This window comes from Echinops telfairi, unplaced genomic scaffold, assembly GCF_000313985.2.
Source record: "Echinops telfairi isolate 266 unplaced genomic scaffold, ASM31398v2 ScPeMD7_7424;HRSCAF=8462, whole genome shotgun sequence".
Lineage (NCBI taxonomy): Eukaryota > Metazoa > Chordata > Mammalia > Afrosoricida > Tenrecidae > Echinops > Echinops telfairi.
The window spans coordinates 88146731-88155474 of NW_022111324.1; positions in this window are offsets into that span (position 1 = coordinate 88146731).

Genomic DNA, 8744 nt, shown 5'->3' on the forward strand with positions numbered 1-8744 from the left:
TGTGCTTTACACAATTGATGTATGCATAGATTGTGATAAGAGTTGCATGAGCCCCTAATAAAATGATTTAAAAGAAAAAGAAAGAAGAACGACAGACTCATATCCCCACTGGGGCAGTTTTGTCCTGTCCCATGGGGTTTACTATGAACCGACTAGCTGGCACTGATTTGGTTTTGGTTTATTCAGTAAATAGTAAAGCTCTTTAGCAAAAATAAATCCATCAATTATTGCTAATTACCTCTTTTTCTTAAATAAAATATAATTTACATAATGTCTAGCTTAGATTAGTTTTTAAAGCTTTGCTTTCAAGGGTAACATAAATGTAAAATTATCATTAGAACAAATTCATTTTCATTAATCCTGTGAATATTAAGAATATTAAATTTTTGTAAGTATTTATTATTAAACTAATCAGAGTTATTTGAAGAAATATTGAAATCTAATTTAACAATACCGTTCTGAGGAAGGAAATAATTATATTTTGTACCTACTCTTGCATATCTTATAGAATCCTTCAGAGAAGCAATTTAGAGTTATTTATCGTTTTTTTAGCCTTTGCTATACCAATCAAGGAAACCCAGGTGGCATAATGATTATGCATTGGGCTGCTAACTGTGAGGTCAATCAAAAGAAACAATTTATTCTTTTTCAGTGTACTTTTCAAATAGACTGATTTATGTTACTTTAAGTTTTTCACAGTAAGTAGTTTTACTTGGACGAGAAAAGAACTTGAGGATTTTAGACAATCCCAGAGAAATTATCAGCCAGGATCTTCAACTTGATACAGAAATTCAGACAGCAGCACTCTAGATTGGAGACAAGCTTCCCAAAACAATGAGAATTGGGCATTTTCCTAAAGTCACCACTAAAATTTCAAGTTATGTCAAGCAAATAACTTCAAGTATACCCAGCTGGTGGTGTAGTGGCTTATGCGTTGCACTGCTAATGAAAAGGCTGGTGGCTCAAACCACTAGCTACTGTCCTCCAGGGTCACTGTGAGTTCAGATTTAGTTGATGGCAGTAATTTAACCTGGTTTTATTATTATTTCTATTAAGCTTATGCGTTTTTAATACAAATCCCAAACCAGCATCCTAGTAGAGGGTGGAGAATCCAGGTTCATTTAGTTAAAACGTTAAGAATTAAATTGAAATTTTGATTTCTCAGAGTCAAATAGAATTCTTAGCAGTGAATTGATCATCTGGTATTTCTCAGTATTAACCATATGAAACTTTTTTCATTTTCCCCCTCAATCTAATTCATTTGACTAGTTAGTGATTTTGTCTCTTATTTTAAAAACTACTGCTCTCTCTACTTGGAAAATAATCAATCTTTTTGGGAGACACAAATCAACTCATGTTATTGTTGCTGTCTTCTACCTAAGGCAATCTTATGTGAAAGAGAATGCTTACAATTGGTAAATTTTAGCTAATTGTTATAACTATTATGTCAATCTATGTCACAGAGCATCTCCCTAATTTTTGCTGACATAATTTTTGCTACTCTTTTCATGTGACTGGTCTTTCCTGGTAGCATGTCCCACATAAGCATGATGAAATCTTGCCATCCGTAATTCTATGAAGCATCCTGGTGTTTGACCAAATCTTCTGACACACCATTTTACATTCAATATCCTTTGTTAACACCACAACTCAGGTGAATCATGTTTGTCTTACAGTTCTTAAAACAATCCATATATTAATTGCATCAAGAACATTTGTACATATGTTTCCACCATCATTTCAAAACATTTTCTTTCTAATTGAACCATGGTATCAGCTAATTTCCCCCCCTCACCCTCATGGCCCCTTGATAACTTTTTTTTTTTTGGTAACTTAAGACATGACATGTTTATTATCTTTTCGTACTGGAGGTTAGAAGTTTTACTTGGCTAATATTGAAATAGCCATGATATCCTGTCTGGAGTTTTTGTTGTTGTTTTTTAAAATCATTTTACTGGGGGCTCATACAACTCTTCTCCAAATCTGTACATCCATCCACTGTGTCAAACAAGTTTGCACATTTGCTGCCATCATCATTCTCAAAACATTTGCTTTCCACTTGAGCCCTTGGTATCAGCTCCTCATTTTTCCCCTCCCTCTCCAACCCTCCCTCCCTCCCAAACCCTTGATAATTTATAAATTATTATTATTTTTTCATTTCTTACACTGTCCGACGTCTCCCTTCACCCACTTTTCTGTTGTCCATCCCCCAGGGAGGGGGTTATTAGTAGATCATTGTGATCCGTTCCCCTTTTCTCTCCCCACCATTCCCTTACCCTCCTGTACACCCTCTGGTCTAGCTGGATTTATAAGGTAAAATTGGGATCATGATAGTGGGGGAAGAGGAAGCATTAAAGAACTAGAGGAAAGTTGCATGTCTCATTGATGCTATATTGCACCCTGACTGGTTCATCTCTCAACAACTTGTGATCACACAGGCTGGTGTGTGTCTTCCATGTGGGCTTTGTTGTTTCTCAGCTAGATGACCACTTGTTTATCTTTAAGCCTTTAAGACCCTAGATGCTGTATCTTTTGATAGCCGGGCATCATCAGCTTTCCTCACATTTGTTTATGCACCCACTTTGTCTTCAGTGATCATGTTGGGAAGGTGAGCATCATGGAATGCCAGACTAATAGAACAAAGTGTTCTTGCATTGAGGGAGTACTTCAGTAGAGGCCCAATGTCCATCTGTTACCTAATACCAACCTATAACTATATCTATATGTACATAGATATATTTCCCCATCATCATATATAAATATATTTACAAATGTCCATGCCTTTATTTAGACCTCTATAAATGCCTTTTGCCTCCTAGTTCTTTCCTATATTTCCTTTTACTTTCCCCTTGTCCCACTATCATGTTCAGCCTTCATTTGGGTTTCAGTAATTTATCTTGGTTACATTGCCCTTGATTAAGCCCTACCAGAACTCCTACACCCTCCTCGCAATCGATTTTAGGTCACTTGTTCCCTTGTCGCTGGGTTTATTAGCATCCACTTCCTTTCCCCAGCCTCCCTCTCTCTCATGTCCCCCCAGAGCCATCAAGTCTCCTTGTTTTCTCCTTCAGATTGTTTATCCCACCTATCTTATGTAGATAGATCTGCAGAGATAATAATATGCAAAAAAAAACCATGGCAGAGCAAAACAAAGCAAAAAAAGAAAAAACAACAACACCAAAAAAAAAAGCCTGTAAATAGTTCAAGGTCTATTTGTTGACTGCTAGTAGTGTTTTCCAGTGGCGTCTGATGGGGTGCCACACCATGCCCCCAAATTCCATTTTTTTAATTCCCTGTGGTATTGTCTGTTCCCCTTGCTGTTCTGTTGCATGCCCTCAGTGTTTCACCTTGGTGTGGTGGTGTCAGATTGGGCCCAAGTCCCGCACTATGTCTCCAGTGTTGTCCCCCCTAGCTCTATGGATCAGTGAGGGACATCATGTCTCATAGTGGGGCTAGCCCTATAGTCCTCTCTGTGCTTTGGCTGCTTTGAGCAAGAATAGCATTCTCAGGGGTTGTTGGGCCAGGATGTGCTCCACTATCTCTCCCTACCCCTTTATTTGCTCTTGTGTGCTCTGAAAAGACATGTCCCTCTCTCTAAGCTGTAGTTTCAGTGCTGTCCTCTGAAGTGAATTCTTCTGCGGGAAGTGGGGGCTGCCCACGTAATTGGGATTTTAGCCGGCCCCTCAGACCTCTTTTTTGGCTCCCTGCTTTATGCCTGTATGCTGCATTTACGTCTTGGAGCACCGGGTTGAAGTCTGGTCCTTCTTTCCCTGTGGAGATATAAACAATACCCCCTGCCCTTGTGTGGGTTAGTGCCCTGTTCCCCCACTACCCATATCTTTTTATTCCTTTCCCCTCCTTCTTTTAGTTGGCTACTATATGTATCCCTGAATTTGGTCTGGCCCTGGACCTCACCCCAGGAATGCATGTATACGGTAGCTATTTCCTTATGCTCCTTTTGCATTTTTAAGCTTACCTCAGCAGACTCAAGTTGTACTTGTCCTTTTGTGCCTGCCTTACTTTGCTTAGAATAATTTCTTCCAGTTCTTCTCATGCTTCATACATTCATCACTGCTTTTTGGAAATGCGTAATACTCCATTGTATATATGTACCAAAGTTTTTTCAATACATTCATCTGGATGGAAATTTGGGTTGTTTCCAACTGCTTACAATTGTTAACTGTGCCACAATGAACATTGGAGCACAAATGTTTGGCCATGGTTTGTTTCTTGCCTCTTATGGGTATATGCCCAGTGGAGGGATTGCTGAGTTGTATGGTAGCTCAATTTCCATCTGTTTCAGATAACGACAAATTGATTTCCATAGTGGCTATACATACCAAAGGTCTACCAGCAGTGGACGAGAGCTCCTATCTCACCAAAGCCCCTCCAACACTTACTGTGTTCTGATTTTTTTAATTGGGCTATCTTTGAGGGTGTTTGGTGGTATTTTAATGTTGTTTTAATTTACATTTCTCTTATGGTTAATGATCAGGAATATTTTCTCATATTAGTCATTCAGATTTCTGTACTTGTGAAACTTCCGTTCAGGACCTTTGCCCACCTTCTCAGTGGGCAGTTAGTTTTTCTCTCATTGTAAGCTTGCAAAGTATTGTAAATTTTAGTAATAAGGCCTTTGTCTGATGTGTCATTGCTAGAGATGTTTTCCCAGTCTCTCTTATTATTCTCTTGGTGAATTCTTTCAATGTACATAGGTGTTTTATCTACAGTATATCCCACTGGTCAATTTGTGACTCATCTGTACTTGTGTCCTTCCCTATTTCTGATAGCATATATATTCCCTGCGCCAAAGTTCTCAAGTTTGTCCCAATTCCCTCATTGATGGCCCTAATAGCTTTGGGTCTTACCTCGAAGTCTGTGTTGAGTTCATTGGAGTACAGTCCTTTGTAGTACTGTGCACTTTATTAGGGTCTGTTGTAATGTCCCCTCTTTCATCCCTCATCCTGGCTACTGAAATTTGTTCCTTCCTTTTTTTTGGTTAGGTTTTCCAGTAGTATGTCATTTCTGCTGATCCTTTCAAATAATCATCTTTTAGCAGCATTAATTTTTTCCCCATTGTTTTCTTGTTTTCCTTCTCCTGAATCTCAACTCTGATTTTAATTATGTCTTTTATTTTGCTCTTAGTGGGATTGTCCTGTTGAGTCTGCTCTAATTGATGTCAGCTTTGTGTCACTATATCAATCATAAATCTCTCTTCCTTTTTCATGTGTATATGTGTTGCTATGAAACTTCCTCTGATAACTGCCTTTGCTCTGTCCCATAAGTTTTGATATGTTGTGTTCTCCTTCTCGTTGGTTTCTAGAAATTTCCTAATTTTTTCTCTGATCTGGTCCAGTACTCCTTTTTCAATAAAGAGTTATTCATCATCCAATTGTTTGCTCTTGTTTTCTTCATCTTCCTTTTTTTAAATTTCCAGCCTTATGGCACAGGGGTCAGAGAGAGAGGTCTGTATGATATCAATGTTCTTAAATTTATGCAGATTCAACTTATGCCCCAGCATGTGGTCTATCTTTAAATATGTGCCATGTGAGCTCGAAAAGAATGAATTTTTTGTATTTGGGTGAAGAGCTCTGTAAATATCAAGTTATATTGTCTAATTATAGTGCTTACATCTCTAGCCTCCTTGTGGACTTTCTTTCCCCGTGATCTATGTTTCTCTTAGAGTGGTGTATTGAATTAGCCTACTATAATTGTTGAGCCTGTGATTTCTTTTTCAATCTTTTTGAGCGTTTGGTTGGTGTATTCAGTGCGTCTCTTTTGGGGGGAACATATGGTTAAAATGCTTAGTGGTTCATTGCCATTGCCTTGAGTATTATATAGTGTACCTCCTTATCTCTTTTTATGTTTTGCACTTTGAGGTCAATTTTATCCAAGATTAGGATTGCAACACCTGCTTTTTAAAAAATTGTTGTTTGCTTGGTATGCCTTTCTCCAGCCTTTGATTCTCAGCCTATTTTTGTCTGGAGCATTGAGATGTGTCTCCTGTGGTCAGCAGATTGATGGGTTGTGTTTTCTAAGCCAGTCTGCTAGCCTCCGTTTTTTTTTTAATGCTTGAGTTTAGTCCATTGATATTCAGGGTTATTACATCCATCTGTGGACTCTGTGATGTCATCCTATGCCTTTTGTGTAGGGTGCTTTCCAACCTCCCTTTCTTATCAGTGTGTTGTGTGTGTGTGGGGGGTGTGTGATTCATTCTTTACTTCTTTCCACCCTTAACCCAATGGTAGCTTGGGGCAATTTTCTCTTTGTTAACCTCTGGGTGAGGTTGTTCTATGTGGCGATCTCTTATTTGTTCTTGGTGAGTGCTGTTCTTCTGCCCATACTGGGTCAGCAACAATTTTTTGTAGGGCTGGGGTCTTTTAATGTATTCTTTGAGTTTTTCCTTGTCTGGAAGACTCTTACTTCTTGGTTGCATAGAGTATTCTTGAGTTTGCATTATTTTCCTTCAATTTTGGAATGTTACTCAACTCTCTCGTCTTCATAGTGTCTGCTGATAGATCTGAGCATATTCTTATTTGGGAAACTATACATGTGATTGCTTGTTTTTCCCTAGCTGCTCTCATGATTTCCTCCTTTTCCCCAAATGGGGGGGTTTAACTATTATGTGCCTTGGTGATTTCTTCTTGGATTTCAGTCTAGCTGGTGTCTTTTCAGCCTCCTGAATGGTTACCTGGTTTTCATTAATCTGGGGAAGTTTTCCTCCAAGAATTGTCTCACTATTTTTTAAGTTGAATTCTTTGTGTGTCTTCCTCTGGTAATCCAATTATTCTGATGTTGTTCCTCTTCATAGCATCAGACATAGCTCTTATGTTTTCCTCAGCTTCTCTGATGATCTTATTAGGGTTTTGTTCACATTTGCTAACGTCTACTTGGCTGTCTTCACTTGGGCCGGCTCCAAAGGATCCAGCCTTTGGCTGACACAGTGGCAGGGCTGAGGTTAAACCATAGCCAGCCTCCACAGTGGTAAGCCAAAAGCCCTCAGTTCTTCAAAACCGAGTGGATCTGTGCCTACTTATCTTTATGATGCTCCTCCTGCAACCCCGGAGTGTAGAATTTCCCTCTTACAGAATCTCCTCTGCTGATTTCTGCTATGTGTTACACAATTGTTACACAATTACCATTTTGTCAGAAGCTCCTGCCTGATCCCTTGATAATTCATAAATTATTATTTTGTTCATGCCTTACACCGACTGCTGTCGCCCTTCACCCACTTTTCTGTTGTTCATACCTCTGGGAGGGGGCTATATGTCAATTACTGTCATCCTTCTATTCCTATTTTGTTGAGTGCTTTGAACCAAAATGGGTGTTGAATATTGTTAAATGCCTTTTCTGTATCTATTGATATCACCATGTGCCTTTTATTTCTTGTCTTATTTATGTTGTGGGTTACACTGATAGTTATCCTAATATTGAACTATCCTTGCATATCTGGAATGAATCATACTTGGTCATGGTGAATATTTTTTGATATGCTTCCATATTCTATTGGCCAGGATGTTGTTAAGAATTTTAGCGTCTATGTTCATAAGGTATATTGGTCTATATTTTCCATTTTTGTGGGGTCTTTGCCTAGTTTAAGTATCAGTGTTATGCTGGCTTCATAGAATGAGTTTGGGGATTTGTTGTCTTTTTCTATACTCTGGAAGAGCTTGTGTAATGTTGGTGGCATGCCTTCTTTGAATACTTGGTAGAAATCCCCTATGAAACCATGTGGCCTGGGGTTTTTCTTGATTGGTTGTTTCTTAATGCCTTGTTCTATTTCTTCTTTTTTTATGGATCTGTTGAGTTTTTCATATCTGTTCGCATTAATTTGAGAGGGTGATGTGTTTCTAGGTGTCTGTCTATCTCTTCTAGGTTGTAAAATTTGTTTGAGTACAGTTCTTCATAGTAGTGTGTTATTCTTTTGGATCTGTTGTGATATCACTGCTTTTATCTCTTATTCTGTGTATCTTCAACACCCCCCCCCTACACACACACACTTTGTTAAGCCCGCCAGTGTCCTATCTATTTCATTAAGCTTTTCAAAGAAGCAGCTTCTTGTTGATTTTTTCTCCCCCATATAGTTCATTTCTGCCTTAATCCTTGTCATTTATTTTCTTCTTTTATTGGAAGGATTGTGTTGTCCTTATTCCAGTTCTTGGAGGGGTTGTGTTAGGATGTTAGTTTTATCTTCTTCCATGTATGGTTGATAGCTATAAATTGGCTCCTGACAATGCTTTCACTGTATCCCAAAGGTTTTGATATGTTGTGTTATCATTCTTGTTTATTTCAAGGAATTAAAAAATGTCCTCCTTTATTTGCTTTATTATCCAGTAATTTTTAAAGTATTACCCCGTTTCCCCCAAAATAAGACCGTCCTAAATTAATTTTTGCTTCCAAAGATGCACTAGGTCTTATTTTCAGGGGAGATCTTATTTTTCCATGAAGAAGAATACAGTACACATTTATTGTTGAACAACAAAAAAAGGAAATTTATTACCTGTACACGGTACAGTAGGTGTTGTCATCACAAACCAGCATAACCAGACAAACTGTGAATCCTACAGTATCAAGAATTTCTCATTACTACCATTATTTCCATGTACAACACTCTATGGTCCATTTACTAATACTCAGTGGTACATTTGCTCGCACTTCATGTCTGCTCCAGCTGCACTGCCGCCAACAGGGACTTGCGTGGCGGCACCCGCCGCTATGGTCCAGAGTCCAGAATTACGGTAGCT